The following is an 18,660-nucleotide window of genomic DNA, read 5'->3' on the forward strand; positions in this document are numbered from 1 at the left end:
TATCATGTTCTTTTCCTTATGCACCTATTTTTTATCTCTAAATCAGAGAACTGTGAACACTTTGCTACAGAGCTCTACAGAACTGTTGGAGACTGAGTTAAGCCCTGTTATGGCCTTGGTGGCAATGGTATTATCCTGTGAGAGAAGAAATGGGTGTCAGTTTGCCCAGCAGAAGCAAAACAATGTGCCTGGGCCTCTCCTTTCCTGGCTGTTTTTCTGGGAATGGTGAGCACCATCATACCTTTCTCACAAAACTGTGCGTTAGAAATGAAAGACTTAGCTCTTTAGAAAAATGTTATAAGCACTATCCCTAGGAAGAGATTCCAAGTCAATGGTTTGCAGCTGGATAGCAACACCTCACAGCAATCCTGCTTGAGGGCTGTCAGATTTTAAAACATTCCTGTTTTTAGCAATTCTTATTAATGGCTTGGTCTTTGGATCTCACTTTGGATCTCATTTTGATCTTTTTACCAGTCCCTGATGTCAATGAAGTTTAACATTTTCACTAGGACTTTTGGCTCATTGCAGGGTGTTTTCAGATGCTTCAGACTTTTGTTGACTCTAGTCTTCCTAGAGGAATAAGTCTATTAACAGGAGGGGAAAGCAGCAAAGAAGAAAACCTGGATATAATTGATCATAAATATGCTATTGAGCCACTAACAATATAAAAATATAAATGCAATTCTGAGACATTACATGGTATTTCCAGTAGTGTGGTGTCCTGGGTTCAGCAGTAGCAGTCATTTTTCCCCTTCTTGGTAGCTGGTGCAGTGCAGTGTTTTGACTTTCAGCTCAGGAACAGAGCTGATAACGAGGATATTTTGGTTTGGCCAAGGACTTTGTGAGCCTCATGCTCTGCCAGGGAGGAGGGGAAGCCAGGAGGAAGCAGAGACAGGACACCTGACCCAAACTGACCAAAGACGTATTCCATACCACAGCACATCATGCCCAGGATGTAACTGGGAGTTAGCCGGAAGGGCTGGGAGACTGCAGGGTTGGAGGAGGTATCGGTCGGTGCTTGGTCGGGCTGAGGGGGGGCAAGTTATCGGTTGGCTGGTGGTGAGATGATGTATTCTCTTCCCTTGTTATTTCCTTTATCATTATTATCACTGGTGGTAGCAGTAGTGATTTGTGTTATACCTTAGTTACTAAACTGTTCTTATCTCAACCCGTGGGAGTTGCATTCTTTTCGATTCTCCTCTCCGTCCCTCCGAGAGCAGGGGGAGGGCAAGAAAGGGGGGGAAGTGAGCGAACGAATTGCCTGACTGGGTTTAAACCGCGACATGTGGGTACATTAATGTATTTATACATTGAACTGATAATATTGCATTCAATACTGGCTACAATTTTCATGTTTCAAAAAGCTTTAATACGGAGTTTCACCATCAAAGTGAAAATCTCTCTGTGCATTCTTATCCTGAAACAGAGAACAGAGAAGGTATTTTCTACAGCTCCCTAAAACATGTTTCAGATAGGTGGTCAGAATCATTTGTCTGTCTCTCTTACTTGAGTAGTCAAGCAATGCACTCATTCTTATTAAAGTAGTTTGAATGTTCATTATAATCTTGAAAAATATTCAGGAAGTAGAGTGTTTCCAGGAAAAGGGATTAAATTTATCCTCCCAGAACCCAAAATTCTCTTGTCCACAGCAAATTCCCTAAGCAGTATGTCACCATGTAGGTATGTGAGAGGCAGCAACACCTTACTGTTGAGAGAAAGATACTATATTATGGCTGGACTCAAAGATCTTAAAGGTCTTTTCCAGCTTAAATGATTCTAGGATTCTATCTGATTCTATGATTCTGAAATTAAAATAATAATAATTTAAAAAGAAAAGCTGAGAGGAACAATAAAGTTCACTGACTATGATGAAATTTTATCTAAAGTAAGCTTTTTACCTTTTTTAGTCTTCAGATTAAAAGAACAATTTTGTGATAACAACTTAAGATTTTTAGTACTTAAAAAGGCCCCCAAACCCACATTACAAACACATTACTGCAACTGATAGAATGAAACTAAGTGAGAATTACTAAATAAGAAAAAAGTGGATGGAATTTGTTTAATTAATCTACAAAGTTTTAATTAACCTCTCCAGTGGCCCAATTATGGCTCAGGAGATATATCAGAAGATATCCTTAAAATAAAACCACAAATTACTTTAAATTGCGTATCAGTTGATTCCACAAACTAATTAGTTTCATTCCTGGTTTAACAAGCTGAATTGGAAACATAAAATATGTGGGGGAAGAAAGAATAACAAAAATATTGTGAAAACAGCTTTAACTAGAAGAAAATATGCACAACTTGCTCCAGCTCGATAGAGGCACATTGAAGATTGTTAGAAAGAGAAGATTATTTTAGAAAGGTACTTAAACAGTAAAGTCCACAAAATTTGGAAATTAGGCAGCACAATATCTAGTCTCATGCTGAATGACTGAAGTGACCAGTCACCTCTGTGCCTGGCAAAATCTTGAAGTAGATTTTACTGGAAGGCATGCTAAGGCACATGAAAAACAAGGTGGTTGGTGACAGCCACCATGGGTTCACTAAGGGGAAATCTGCCTGACCAATTTGGTGACCTTCTATGGTGGGGCTATGGAACTGATGGACAGGGGCAAAGCAGTTGACATAATCTACCTGGACTTGTGCAAAGCATTTGACACTGTCCAGAACGACATCTTTGTTTCTAAGCTGTAGAGACATCAATTTAATAGATGGACCACTCGGTGGAAAAAAAACTGGCTGGATGGCTGCACGCAAAGAATTATAGTCAATGGCTCAGTGTCCAGTTGGAGACCAGTAACAACTGGTGTCCTGTGGTGACTCTGAGAGGCGTCAGTGTTGGGACTGATCTTGTTCAACATCTTTGTCACTGACATGGACAGTGGGATTGAGTGCGCCCTCAGCAAGTTTGCCGATGACACCAAGCTGTGTGGTTTGGTTGATACGCTGGAGGGAAGGAATGCCATCCAGAGGGACCTTGACACACTTGTGAGGTGGGCTGATGCCAACCTCATGAAGTTTAACCATGCCAAGTGCAAGGTCCTACACCTGGGTCGGAGCAATCCCAGGCACAGCTACAGGTTGGGCAGAGAAGAGATTCAGAGCAGCCCTGTGGAGAAGGACTTGGGGGTGTTGGTCGATGAGAAACTGAACATGAGCTGGCTTCAGTGTGCACTTGCAGCCCAGAAAGCCAACCTTACCCTGGGCTGCATCAAGTGCAGCATGACCAGCAGGTCGAAGGAGGTGATCCTGCCCCTCTACTCCACTCTTGTGAAACCTCACCTGGAGTATTGTGTGCATTTCTGTCATCCTCGACATAAAAAAGGTATGGAACTGTTGGAACAAGTCCAGAGAAGGACCACGAGGATGATCAGGGGACCGGAGCATCTCCCGTATGAAGACAGGCTGAGAAAGTTGGGGCTGTTCATCCTGGAGAAGAGAAGGCTGCGTGGAGACCTCATAGCAGCCTTCCAGTATCTGAAGGGGGCCTATAGGGATGCTGAGGAGGGACTCTTCATCAGGGACTGTAGTGATAGGACAAGGGGTAATGGATTCAGGCTTAAACAAGGGAAATTTAGGTTGGACATAAGGAAGACATTCTTTCCTGTGAGGGTGGTGAGGCACTGGAATGGGTTGCCCAAGGAAGTTGTAAATGCTCCATCTTTGGCAGTGTTCAGGGCCAGGCTGGATGGAGTCTTGAGTGACATGGTTTAGTGGGAGGTGTCCCTGTCCATGGTAGGGGGGCTGGAACTGGATGATCTTCAGGTCCTTTCCAACCCTAACCATTCTATGATTCTACGATTCTATAATTCTAATATTTTGCACCTACCAGACAGGTTTAAACTTTGATTTCTCAAAAAAGGAGATTCTGTTCTTACAATGTTTCTGAACTCTGGCCATGTGATCAAATTTTTCAGTTTGCTGTTGCAAACTTAAATCCCCTCCAATGGATTTGTTTTGGACGTACTCTTGCAAAGGTGAGCATTTATAACCCCAGGTGTCATGTATCCTGATATGATTGCTTCTTAAAGGTCTTTAATCTTCTCAATTCTTTCCTGTTGGATTGTCTGATTGTAGGTTTTGGCCATTAAATTTGTTGTGTGTTTCATTTGTCTCTTGGCATGTGGTCAGCTGAAGCTCATAGAGCAGAGATTCAGCCAAACCTTCTGCATTAAATGTTTATTTAAAGCTATAGAGAACTGGACTCATGGTTCCAGCAGCCTATGCAGTTCCTATTCAAAATCTACCACATAAGTGATATAGCCAGGTTAGCATCCTTACAGTGAAATAGTTTGCAAATCAGAGTAACAGGAAAAACAATAGTCTGGGTATTCAAAACTATTGGAAATCATATTATTATTATATGCCTTACTTGGATCTAAGAGATGAACTTCAAGTTGTAGTTTTTACAATTGACTGGATTCCTTCATGCTAAAAAAGGGGTAATAAATAGCAAAGTTTCAGCAGATACAGGCCAAGGAAAACAGGGGTGAAGCTAGAAGTAGGAAGAGATCTCCGAACCATTCAGAGATTAATAATTTTACACTATATTTTTATATTCTGAATGTTTTGTTAGAGTTGATGAAATCTGTCTGAAAAGGACTGAGAAATACAATTTTAGTGGAAATTAAATATTTTATGAGGTCAGTGAGATTTCAAAAACATTTGTAACAAAATGGAATAATTTTCTTCTTTCTCGTTCAGAAAATATCAGGATGTCTGATAACATTTAAATAATTTGCATGGGAGTGATCACATGTAACTATATCTATCTAAAATTCATTTTTTCTGTCTTAGTTCCCTACGATCCCTTAATAGTCAATGAAGATACAGAGGCAGAGTATGAATAATCTCACTTCTCTGGGATATGTTTTTCAGAGTTCCCTGCAGAAACTGATCAATTTTCAGTTCGTGTAAAAGGAGCCCATGTAATTTGGTTTGATTATTGTTGTCATTTTTCTTTCAGTAGAAATATAAAGATTTCTGGGTTTAGTCCTGGCAAACTCAGTCCTGACCAACTGTATAAAAAGATTTTGGTTGGTCACTCAGATACTCAGATATTTTTTAAGCTGATCTAACAGAACTAGAAAGCTGTTAGTTTTTGAAATAAATTATCATCTATTAAGGAATATTTGAAATAGTTAAAATAAAAATGCATTACATGAAACTGATAGGATGCATAGTAAAAGACTCCAAGTGTGAAGCAATCTTTCAGCTGAGATCTTTTAAGATATGTAAAGGTAGTCCTGCATTTAGGTTTGGTCCCATGTAACCTCTCTTATGACAGCATTAATTCCTGTTCCACTAGATTATAATTCCTAGTACTAGCAGAAATTGTGATTTTTTATTTTTTTCCTAGAGCTTTAAATCTGAATAGTATAAGTCTATTTTTATTTTTATACATTCAAACTTTTGTAATCCCTTGTACTAAATTCATATTTAAATAGAATGTGTCTACAGCATAATGGACAATAAATATATTTGTTGCACAGCATGTGGTATCAATTTAACATATTTTAATTGAGTTTATTACATAAAAATATTATTAGGTTAATGGGATGGCCCTGGATATCTTCTTCAGGGGATGATTTCATTAATCAATGCCCTGTTCAACAAGATGTAGCAAGTGAATGTCAAGCACACAAGATTTTGGCAAATGCAGTTGTGTGAAGGAGGCAATCATGGAGGAACTCAGCTATTGCATCTTAAGTGTTTCTCTCCATGCTTTGTGATGTGTGAATTTAAAATGTGGACGCTGTCACGAGATGCAGAAAATTTCTTTACTTGTCAAAGTCTTACCTGAAGGCTTCCTCTCACTTTGTATGGCCAAGGAATAGACAGCACTTGTGAAATGCCAGCATCACTCTCAAACACTGTTATTAACCCTGATTTATACACTTTTCTTTCTACACTATAAAACAAATTTTAATTACAATACAAATTATACGGTACAGTCATAAAGCAGTAAACAAAGAACTAATTTATGTTCTTTCTGCACTTATCATTCATTGACTAATTAGTTTCTCAGGTTCTAAGTGACTCTTACCAAGAAAAATCTCCTGAGGATACTAAGGTTAATTTTGAAGTGATTACAAATATTCAGCTAACATTATAATTAATAGTAATACTTAAAGCACAGCAGTCATTTTCCATTCCAATAAGGAACATTTGCTAATTAGCCAGACTATAGGCGTTACTCAGGATATTTAACTTTTCCCTCTTCAGTCAGCTGAGCTTATGAAGCTAGATAATACCTCTTTAAACTATGAAACTGATAGAAAGATTAAACCACTTCAAATGCCTAAGCATCTAAACAACTAAATCTTGTACTTATGTACTTAATTTCATCCCAATAAAACCTCAAACACTTTATAAAATACTGGCTAGATCATACCGTTGTACAGATATGAATCTTCCATGGACTCACAAACGTTTTTATGCTGTTAACAAATAAAAATAAAACTAGTTCGGGGCCTAAAGATTACACAGAATAACTTATCCACCAGAGAAATTTAATTTCATACTAGCAAGAGAAACTAGTATGAAGTAAAAAAATATTGTGGTATAAAGCACAGTTTAATATAAAAAATATACAATGTTTTAAGTTGGAAAATATTATATCCAGTTAAATTGGGTTGCAGAAATGTAGAAATTTGCATATCTAATGTAATATATCTGCATTTTACTTTCTCACATGAAAAGTTCTCTGGGAATTGCTGACCGTGGACAGTGCAGCCTTTTCAGATTCAGAGTAATTCTATGGACCGTAGACCAGACATGAATCAGAAAACCTGTTTTTTTTTCATTATGACGTTCAAAGGTCTTGTGATTGAATGCAGGTAACCCTAAATGTGAACTCTGCTCGGAGAGCTGTTAGTAATTCAGGCTCAGGTGCTCCAAATTTTTGGCAAACAAAAGCATTGAAAATCCTCATTCCAAATTAGAACTCTCAATAAAGAAAATCCTATACCACCTGCATACTGCTGGCCACATTCCTTACTGAAGAAGAAGGACTTATGATGCATCAGCTTGAATTTACAGGCGCATCACAGTAAAGCAGACAGCAGATCCAGCCGCATTTTTTGGGTCATTTCTTAACAATGCATTCAGTGTGTGCTTTGCAGAGCTCTCGCCCTCCACCCCTCCTCCAAAATATTTATATTTACTTGACATCATTTCAATAGCAAGTTGAAACTGGCCAATTTTTTAATTTTCTTTTTTGTTTTTTAATTTTTGTTGTTGTTTGGAAAAAAATCATAAAAGGAATAGGTGTCAAAGGTTGCTTGCAATGGTCTGGTTTTCACTTTTATGTCCTTGGCACAGTAACAAGTGGGCATGAAATATGTACATGCTTGACGAATATGAGTCTTATTGTAACCTTTGTGTGGAAAAGTCTTTTTCCAATTAAAAACAAATCAATTTGAAAAGGTAATAATCTTTTTTAATGTCAAATAGGGAGATGAAACTTGGGATACAGGTTTTTTGTAACATTTTAAAGTTCAACGAGAAACAGCAGCAGAAAGAAGGGCTGCACAAAACATCACTTCTTAAATTAATTATTGTCTTTTTTTTTCTAGACTCATACAGTGTATCTATTTTGTTCTTATTTTTAATAAGTGTTTTTTTAAACAGTCATAAATTCTTGAGAACCAAGCAGAAATTTGCATAGTATAAAAAAACAAAAGTTGAAATGTCTGCTTAGAGAAATAAATAATGGTGTTTGTGTGCTAATTATTTTGAATGTTGCATATCTATGGAAGGCATCTGCTGAACCTGACCTTTTCTGTAAAGCTTGTTTTATATTATGCCTTTAAAACACACTGCATTGTTTGTTAATAGTAAAAAATAAAATAAAATATTAAGATTTCCATTGGGAACTATCTCTGTCTCAGGATTGAGGTACATCATTAAATTATAACTACTGAAATGTCTTTTCTATTTGTTTGGAACAGCAATGTGTGGTGTCTTTTTTCTAAAGTGTAGGAAAAACTGTGGAGCATGAGAAATGGCTGTCTTTCAGTTGGTCTTCAGCTTTGAAATAGCATAACAAAGAAACAGCTATTCAAAAGAAGACCAGCTATCAGGTTCTGTAATACACTGCTGCTATGGGACAGAGAACATATATCCCATGTATTAGGCCTTACTAAGTCATCCCATTTTGAATCATCTACTAATGCAAATATTTCCCTCTCTACAGACTAAAAGGTTTAGTCTGGCCCATTTCTTGAATGTCAGAGCTACAGGCATTAAGAGATTTGTGCTTTTTACAAAAAGGTAGAAACTTGAGCAGAGTTGTAGGGCTAGCTGGGGAAAAAAACAGTGTATCTAAGATTCAGGGGACCTTAAGCAGCATCTGAAAATCCTGATTTAGTTTCCTCTTCCACTTCTACAGCACAGAATGGCTTGGGTAGCCAAATATCTACCCAATACCCAATGCCTGGCTGTACCTGGTAAATCAACAAAACAATAACCACCTCTATAGAGATCCTGCCTAAGAAGTGTCTCTGAGTATGAATGACGTCAATTTACTTTCAATTTTTTTATTTACTAATTTCTTCAAATCTGGATGTATTATTTTATCCAGTCTGCTGTTGCTCACTAAATCCAGATTTACTTTGCTTTTAATAGCTTATAGCAATTGATTTATTGAGAATTACAGAAAAGTAGGCAAGGTTGGTAATATTTTCCTAATGAGACATGCAGTTCAGAAATCTGAGGCTATGTGAGATTAGGGACATTTTCAGAGTGACTGGGAAGAGGGGTGGGAATTGTTTACAGTAGGCTTTGAAGCAATGAAAAGGTAACAAATTCTGCTGCAGAAGCTGATATTATGTTTATTTGGCTAGACTGCTGTATATATTTATGAAACCCATAAGCAAGAGGATAACATATTTCAGTAAAGTATTTGGAGCATCTAGAGTAATTATGTCAAATAATAAGTGAAAAATAAGCAAGATGATAACTTTTTCTGAACTTAACACAATCTAACTGGGTTGAAATAGCATACCAAAGTGATAGGAGTATAATATCAGGCTGTATTAGGCTGATAGAAACAGTAACCATGACTTGCTAAGGGAGATTCAGAGGGTGGTTAAGGCAGAAAATTAATGGTACTGGGACACTTTGATTATTCCTATGCTGACTCTGTAACAAAAACGCATGATGCAAACTCTACATTTTAGATCCCCTGAATGCTTACTTATTGGAAAAACTGGGCAGTTAGCAAGCTAGATGAGACATGAGTCTTGATTTACTTTTTTGTTGTGCACAGGACCTGCTTCTAGAATTGCTTCACACAGCTGTTGGGGAATCACGGTTGTCACACATCCAATTCAACATCCTTATAGGAATGGAAAATACACTGAAGGTAACAAATTTAAGATTAAATAGGGGAATTACAGGAAATGTTTATACGAATTACACAAAAACATAAGTGAACAAGCTAAAGAGGGATCTGAGAGGGTAAAAAGTTAATAATCAGAATGAAGTTTGATTAAAAATTATGTTTTATAGACATGGTGAAAATATAGAATAATCAACAGACTCAGGAACGAAAGTGTTTACTGGGGTTAACAACAGAGCAAAGGAAACTGTTAGAAGCAATAAGACTTTTCTTCTTTTGAAGAGCGGAAACCTTGTCTAAACAGCAGATAATTTAAAAAAAGCTTAAATTTTGACATGAAAAAAACCAGTATTTTGCCAAGGCATACATATTTTGAGGTGTATCCAAAAGTTAGTTTAAAAATAATTTTAAATTATTTAAAATAATGATGACATTTTGCCTATAAGTTAAGGAGCTGCTGCACTACAGTCATTCTTTTCAGAGAATGGATATCAAGAATAATATCAAATTAAACTTGTATCAGATAGTTTAGAAAAAATCAGTTCAGTGATTTCTAGGACATCACAAAAGTGGATGACTTGCAAACTACAGAGAACCAATTATGGAAGTGCTGAACTACTAACGTTACGTACATCCTACAGAATTATTTTAGATATTTCTCTGAAAACATGAGGTCAGGACTCAGCTCTGACCCCAAAATCTAGTACAGTGTCAGGAATCATTAAGAAAATAATTAATAGGAAAACACAGTTCTGAAATGGGTTTATATGACAATGATGCACTCAAATGTAGAATATTAAATGATGCTGGTCAATCCACCTCAAAATTGATTCAGAAGAACAGTTAAGAGAGAATGGCTTTTACTCAAAGAGAGACCACATAGACTAGAACTGGAAAAATAATGAAAAGAGCTCTGATGGAAATCATAAATGGTATGCAGAAAGTGAATAGGGAATATTCACAGAAAGGAAGGAGTGCCTGCACATTAAATTATCAGTTAGCTGGATTTATATAAGTAGAAGGAAATACTTTTCATTTATATTGTGGAACTTCTTTTCATGGAGTCATTCACAGGCCAAAATTACAAAAGGACTACAGCAGGAATGAAAAATTTCATGGAGATTAGGTGAACCAGTGGCTCCTCAGTCTGACAGTCCAGACTGAATGTCCAGTTCAGAAGCCTGAACTGCTAATTGCCAGAAGCTGCAAAAAAGAAGTGTTATTCAGATATTGTCCACAGGTTTAACAACCTTCCTTCATGTTACAGTACTGTCCATGAGTCAAAACAGGATGAACTGAAAGAATTTTGATCTAACAGGATCAGGATTGTTCTTACACTCTTATGAAAACACACATGAACATGATCCAGAAAAATGTACCAAATAAAAGAAGGAAATCAGTTGGAGAAGTCAAAATGTTCCACTTCAAAATTTTCCTAATAGGACTTTCTATTTTTTTATTGGACTAATAAAATGATTACAATTTTTAAAGGCATACAGTAAGAAATGCTAAATATTTTAATTTTTATTAAGAGCATTTTTATTTGAACATATAATTATGACTATAGCTCTTAATATAATTAACTTACAATTATTATTTTTAATTAATCAGGAAAAAGTTTTGCTTTTCTTTTTAAATTCAATGTATGTCCAGTAGTTTAGGAAAACGGGACATTTTGCTGTTTATGAACAGCTATTACTGAACCTCTGGTGACATTTTGTCAAAACTGTTAAGTGCCTAAAGACAGAAGAAGCTGGATGTATTGTTGAAGTCTGTATTCTACAGATGTGCTATCCTGAATTTGGCTCACCCTTAGTTTTGGAAAGTTTCCCTGCTTCTCATTTGGGTTGTGAGCTGTAAATTTATAAATTCTTTATGTTCGTGCAGGTGAAAAGCTCTGTGTTTGCACAAGTGCAGTTTCTACATTTGCTGTCACCCTTTGACTTCCACCAGCTCAGCCTGAAAATTATTGCTCTATAAGAGAAAGCAGGTGAAAATAGCCATTATTTCTCCTTATGAAAGCAAGGAAGCATGGGATATTTGGCCATTCCTGAAAGACTCAGAGTGGCATATAAATAAAATTCATTGGCAAAGTTGCTTGTATTTACTGCCATGCCCTGATTGTCCTCTCCCTCTCTTTCGCTCCTCATTTTGTATCTCTTAGTCTGAGACTGGAATTTAATTGCTCTGATAAGAGAAATTTCTCCTGTGAAAACAGGAGACAATTATTTGTTGCAAGATGCTAATTCTTAACATTACACCAACTTCCAGGCAGGTGGTAGGGAGGCATAAATACAGCATGTCACATTATGGTCTGAGAGTATAACAGATTTCAGACAGCAGTGAAACAACACCTTTTTCTCTTGCAAAAATAGGATACACCTACATAATGCCATGTATTAAATCGCACTAATAACTTGTTACAGTCATATGGGAAGAGTATATGAAAACTTCTTTACAGAACAAATATAATGTAAAAATAGTCTGTTGGCACAGGGAAGCTTTGATATCAGTGGGAAAAAAAAATCTCTAAAAATGAAATATTCTCATCTCAAGCTAAATAGAAAATAAAATAAGACAGTTCTCAAAGGAATTACAGAAAGAAATGTGTGGTAAGCAACTAGACTGCCACAGCCAGACACAGTGTTTATTTTTCCCTGTTTTTTGAAGTTTTTCTGCTAGTTGACCAGAGGGATCAGTTTAAATGTTGACTGCCTGTCTGAGAAATCATCTCTGAAAATGACTCCTGCGGAGGTGGGTTGATTGTGTAAGTTAAACTCAGCCAATTTGGACTATGAGAAATGCTTTGTGACTTGGACCATTTGACACCGACAAATGTACAAGTCTCAGAGGTAAAATATACTAAGTACATCAGCCTGAAAAAGTTATTTTGCAGCACATGTAGTAAGAAAGAAGGAGGGAGAGACAGAGAGTAAGAGAACCTGTCTGTGTGAAGGCTGAGGTGTAAAAAAGCTAAAGGCAAATTCTGTGAAAAAAGCCCCAACGCACCAGAGAAAAAAACTCATGCTACTTGGATAAAATTCAGTCTTGAACCAGGACTAATTCTGGCTACATCTGGGGTATATATAAATAAAGCTGTTTACACATTGGTTGTAATCTTCTGCTGTAGAGAGAACTTTCATAGCATATGCTAATGCAGTACAGTGTTTGCATTTTGTTGTTTATTGGAGTCCTCAAGACTCTGACCAAAAAGTTACTCATGCTAAAAATAACATAAGCCAAAAATACTCCTGTGGGTCTGCCCCCAAAATATTATTGCCTAGCTGTGTGTATGCAGCCACAATTCCAGTCTAGTCTATGAATTATAATCCTTTTAACTGTTGCTGCAGGCAGTACCGTGAAGTCATCATGGATGATAAAGGAAGAGCAGAACTTAGGTCAAACCATTGATGTTGAGCTCTGCCTGGTCTCCACAGAGTCAGCACTGGTGCCTAATGGAGATGGCAGCAGTAACCAAGAGCTGAAGATTACTAAGAGAGGCATCTTTGCTGCGGTTATTTTTATGTAGTATGGTAATAGGTGAAGAAAGTGGAATTGAGTTAAAGTTTGTGCATTCTGTAGTCTTGCCAGAAAGTCTGTTGTCTTGATATTCAGAAATGCATTTTGAATCAAGAGAAGCAGATTACAGATTGTCAAATATTGCACAACTTTTAGCCAGTTTACTTGAATTATAACTGAAGTTTGAAAGAAATATTTTGTGATTGCAGTTTATATCACCATGAAATTTGGGTCAGATCTCAGGTGGCGACAGCTGGGAAACACCTACTGAAAATTTAGCATTTCAGTGAAGACACGTTCATTGAAAACAGTGGATCAGCTAAATATTTTCTATTACAATGAAAAAAACTGCATAAGAACATGCTATCATTCAATCATACCAGTATAGCATGGGGAGAAGCAGACCAGGTGGTAAACAGGCCTGTAAGGGCGTTTGCTGTTTAGGATATAGTTTCATGTATTCCTGGTGCTGTGATTTCAATGGTAGCTGACAAACTATGAAAGCTTCAGTTAATGTGCAGTGTTTAGGTGTTCTGAGTATTTTGTAATAGCTTAAATTAGAGATGACCAATTTCCAGACAACAATACTACTATCCAAATTTAACAAGAAATGTGACAATATCCTAGCCAGAGTGACATAACAAAGACTGTTATATCATGTGTCTTGGCAAGGAATTAAAACCTGCTTTAACTTAGGTACACCATGGAGCAATGACAAATGAACTTCCTCAGTCAGACAACTTGGCACTACCCATATATTATACAGGTATTCTCTGTCTGTTTCACCTCAGGCCATGTTTGAACTGAGCTACATATTTTCTCCATACCCCAAACATGACCAGGCACTTGTGGAAATAAGGACTTATATCAGATAAATCATGCAAAGCCAGATATACATAGTCTTGTGCCAGTCCTGTCTCACTAAGTCTTAAAGCAACTTCAAGTGAATACTGAGCAGAAGATACGCTTGAATGTCACATTGGAGAGGTCTTCATGGAGGGGAGTATTTTAACTGTGATTTAAAATGCTTTTTAAAGTAGTGGAAAATGCCCCTTGAAATGAACAACATATTAGAAAATTTTTATTTTTACCTATATGGATGCAAATTCAGAATTTGCACTCATGTTAATTGCAGTAAGGACTTGATTATTTTTCAGCCTGGTCTGGAACCTTTAATAGAAGAGAATCACATATGATTTCTAAGAGATAGTGATCCTAAGCAATGCTGTGGCTGCAGAATGATATGGACATGATTTAAAGTTAGTGGCAATTTTCTTAAAGCCATTCTTTGAAAGGATTGAAGCTAGTCCATTCTTTCGCCTTTGCTATTGCAGCTAAGAACACAGTACCTAATGGTTTACAATTAAAACATCCAACAGCTTGAAATAGTGTTATACATTATCTTCTTAAGAAGAATAGTTACATATTTTGTTACTTCCTGTTAAAAGTTGCTCATGAGCCATATCTGATACTTCCTGTTCTAGATAAAACAGAAATAAGAGCACACTCATTCTTGTCCATATGTTTTTGTACAGTAATCTTTCCAGTCTTAGTGGAAAGTCATGTCAATTTTGGTTCAATAGATATTTTAAGCATCTACACTATTAAAGATAAAGGAGTTAAATGATAAAAAAGAAGAACTCACTGTTCTTGGAAAAGCTCTTCTGAATGGCTTTTTCTTTTCAAATGGTGTCTCATCATTTCCTTATGTACTGTGTTCATTATATTCCTTTGCTACGCTTCTGTCTGAGATTTTAAACTCTGCAGACAGACTTTTATGCATATGAACATAGGTACCTTGTGACTGTCACCCCTGACAGGGCCTCTAGAATCCAGCATAATGTTGGTAATAATTAGCATTAGCGATAACAATGTTAGCAGTAAATATATACTACATCTGCCTTATGAATGGGAAAGGATCACAACCTTTGGAGATTTCTTTGACAATTTATGCACATTGTTGAACCCTGAGTACTATGTGTGACAGATTAGACAATGCTAGTTTCAGAAGAGTTTGGGAAGAAATTTAGGTCACTTGGAAAAACTTTATTTGCCCTAGTTTATAGGTTTTTCTTGCCTTGTCTGTAGGACACAGTTTGGTAAACAGGGAACATCTTGTTAAGGCCTGTCAACATTTGGAGCACAAGTGTTAGCACCTGCTCACATCTTTTGTAAACATATTTGATATATTTATAATACCATATGTTACCAATGGCTGATAGAATATGATTAATACACAGTACTAGCTCCAGTCTTCTCATGCCACTTAAATGTTAGCAACATTTCTCTAAACATTTACAAGGTGGACTTTTTTTTGCTGGAGAGTTGTAGAAGTTGAAATAGCAAATATAGGAGGAATATTTATTGAAATGGATGCTTCAATTAGCTTTTAAAAAAATAATTACTCTTTACATAACTGAAGCTATTTTCTCATTACTGAATCTGTTGCATACATGTATAGCATATATGCGTGTTTCTTCATGGTCATGTAGCAGGAACAGGAACAAGAGGCAAGGGACAGCAAGCTATTTAACATGCTATCTATTTACTTTTATTTTCTCTCACCCAACTGTTTTTATGTTTGTTTACCTGTGGCGTTTTTTAGGGTCTTATACTGCAGTAGTAGCTTATCCCTATTAAACAATAATCATGGGATCTTGATCCTGCTGGGACCACATATTAAAAGAGTTTCGAAGCAGTGTTTGAGATGGAAATTGAGAAGTCTTGGCATGAAAACCCTCCTGCAACCTATTAGCTATTGTCTCCTTGGAGAAAAAGTAATAATTTGTAGCTCTTGTGCTCAGAGAATAATCAGCAAGGCATACTGGTCAATTTTTGCTCATACTGTAAAGGGTGGTATGAATCTGAGCCTGCCTGGGAATAAATAGAACAAAAAAGTTAGGAATATATGTGAAAAAAACGTGCAAAAGGAAGATATGTCAAACTTCCAGTAGTGCTGTAGTTAAAATTGGGTATGTGTTTGATGAAAACACGAGCCATGTAAAACTGATGTTTCTTGTGGACAAGCTGGATTTGTGAAAACATTTATAGAAGTCAAAGGGAGAGACAGAGTACAAAAAGGGCTGTTTTTAACAGCTGAAACCTTGGACATATTTGTCATGTGCTGTGTATAGAACTTTCTGAAAACAAAACCAAAACAACAAACTACTTCATGGAAAAAAAAGTTAATTCAGTAGACTTAATTCTATGGTGGTCTGTAGCATCAAGAATATCTTACAGGGTACTGTCCTGGGTTCAGCTGTAACAGTTATTATTCTCCTTCTTAGTAGCTGGTGCACTGCTGTGTTTTGCCTTCAGTCTGAAAATGGTGCTGATAACACGCTGACGTTTTAGTTGCTGTTAAGTATTGCTCATTCTGATCAAGGACTTTTCAGTCTCTCGTGCTCTGCCAGGGAGCAGGGGCAGGGGAAGCCAGGAGAAAGCAGAGACAGGACACCTGACCCAAACTAGCCAAAGGGGTATTCCATACAGCAGCACATCATGCCTAGTATATAAATTGGGGGGAGTTACCTGGAAGGCCCAGATAGCAGCAGGTCGCTGATCAGGTTGGGCTGGGTTTTGGGTGGTGAGCAATTGTACTGTGCATCATTTTTTATGCTTTTATGTTTTATTTTTTTTCCTTCCCTGTTTGGTTTTATATTCTCTCCTCTTGTTATTTCCCTTATCATTATTATTATTAGTAGCAGTAGTAGTTTTGTATTATAGTTTAGTTATTGGACTGCTCTTATCTCAGCCCATGGATTTACTTTCTTTCAATTCTCCTCCCAGTCCTGCCCGGAGGAAGGGAAAGGAGGGGAAGACAGTGAGTGGCTGCTTGGTACTGAGTTACCAGCTAACCTTAAGCCATGACAGGTACATATGATTTAGAGTTATGCTGAAGTCTGAGAAGCAGCAACTATTTCAATTCTTCAGCATTTCTAATCATATGTCCAGATTAATATTAATGCCTGAATGAGGACATGGAACTGTAAATAAAATAAAAAACTCACCAGCTTTTATCTTGACAGAAAATGCAAGATTTCCTTTGAAGCCTTTAATCTGACTGTCATCTGTTTTCATTCACAGCAGTAAGCTTGTAAAGAGCTCTGCCTCTGCAGTGAAATACTACTGTACAGAAAGAGGGTTATCAAAAAGCAGTGTTTGTTTGTTTATTGAAAACTCTATCAACAGAATGTCAGTGCTTTTGAGAATGAAACTTTTTTACTCTGAATTCTGTGTCTGAGCAAACTGTTTCTATTAGATTTGGAAATGACAACGTCTGCTGTAATAAGTCTTTGTCTGTGCATGTTTTTTCCCCTAAGGATAGAGAACTCTAGCAAAATAAACAAAAAAACCCAACCAAACAAAACACCCCCGAATGCCCCTGTCTAACTATTGATACCAAGTCTGCTTGAAAAAAATCTTACGCTATTCTCAAAACTCCCCTTCAAAACCAACTGAGACTACTTGTTCTCTAGCAAAATATGCATTGTTTATGCTGAGTCACCCTTTAGAACATGCTTTACATATTAAGAATCACAAATACATAAAGCCCATCTTCTGAGAGCAGCCATCTCATTATAGCTATCAATAAGCTACCAAAATATCTCGCTTTTTTTCAGCTTTCTCTGTAAATTCTATTTGAACATCAACCCATGGGTAAGGGAACAGATGTTAAGAACAGTTTAAATTGACAAAAGCTGCTTATGGTCCAAAACACTGGAGTGAGATTTGCAAGCCTGACAGAACCAAAACCATGTAAACAAACAAAAAGCTTGCTCTTATATAAAGAAACACATTCATTTATTTTCATATATCTCTTACATAAGGGGAACAATGTTACCCTGTTAGTAAAAACATATTGAAGAGAACATTGTCTTAAATGCAGCATTTTCTTTGTTCTAATTCAGCACCAGTTGGTCTCCTAGGATGATAGGTGAATGATCTCACTGCTCTCAACTATTTCTGCTCATGTGCAAAGGATTTCAGGATGGGGTGCTGTGTTCATTCTTCAGTGTTTTAGGAAGAGTTTCCTGGGAATTCTAAAACAGCTGAAGGAACAGTGTATTTGTCCATACTCCAAAGGCATCCCTGTGGAGCTTTGAAGTCTGCTTCCTCTCTAAATTCACAACAGTTAGAATAGAAAGATGTCTGGGATATCATTTAGGTTTCTTTGTGTCTGCATTTCAATAATTCATCTCTCAGAGAGAAGGAAAGGTGATCTTGTCTTTCTTAGATCAAGTATCTATGTTTTCAGTAGTTCATCAGGAGGATAGATGCCTGTGAAAATCCCAAGCTGTCCATCTGAGGCATCCATTTAGTAAATAGGAAACCTAGTTACTGTTTGAAGATCAGCTATTCTACACAAGTTGTTATATTGCAAGAAAAAAATGTGAAATACTAGATGTTTGTATATGCTATGGATTTAGTCTTGAAAAAAGGGATAGGGTCAGGCTCCTAAAACAAGAATGTGATTACAGTGTCGTCTGTCCTTTGCTTCCTTTTCAAACAAATATCATGGATCCTGAATATTTTTGAGACATTTTGAATTGGTTCTGTAATGTTGAGGTTGGAGTAGAATCCCGCTATCATTTTTCTTTGTGATGGGTCTTGTTTTACTGGATGCATACTCACCATGCCAAAGACTGACATTAAGCCTATGGATATATGTGTTGTTTGGTGAAGATGCCTTGAGTGTTAAGAAAGGCTTCACCAGTTGAAAACACTTGTATTCCATTACTAAATTATTTGTTATACAAAAAATGAAGGGCTGTTATATTCTATGCTGTTAATAC

The 18,660-nt window shown here is 36.8% G+C and overlaps 1 long non-coding RNA gene across 1 annotated transcript in view; it reads right to left on the reverse strand.

Moving 5' to 3' along the window:
- Window positions 1-5,981: 5,981 nt before the first annotated feature.
- The window catches only part of LOC134158776 (uncharacterized), a 260,592-nt gene continuing 247,913 nt past the window's right edge, over window positions 5,982-18,660 (reverse strand). Inside the window, exon 3 of the long non-coding RNA XR_009962900.1 lies at window positions 5,982-5,991. This is a non-coding gene — a long non-coding RNA (uncharacterized LOC134158776). The remainder of the gene's footprint in view (window positions 5,992-18,660) is intronic.

This window comes from Pezoporus occidentalis, unplaced genomic scaffold, assembly GCF_034315485.1.
Source record: "Pezoporus occidentalis ecotype Australia unplaced genomic scaffold, CSIRO_AGI_Poc_V1 ctg134, whole genome shotgun sequence".
Classification (NCBI taxonomy): Eukaryota; Metazoa; Chordata; class Aves; order Psittaciformes; family Psittacidae; genus Pezoporus; species Pezoporus occidentalis.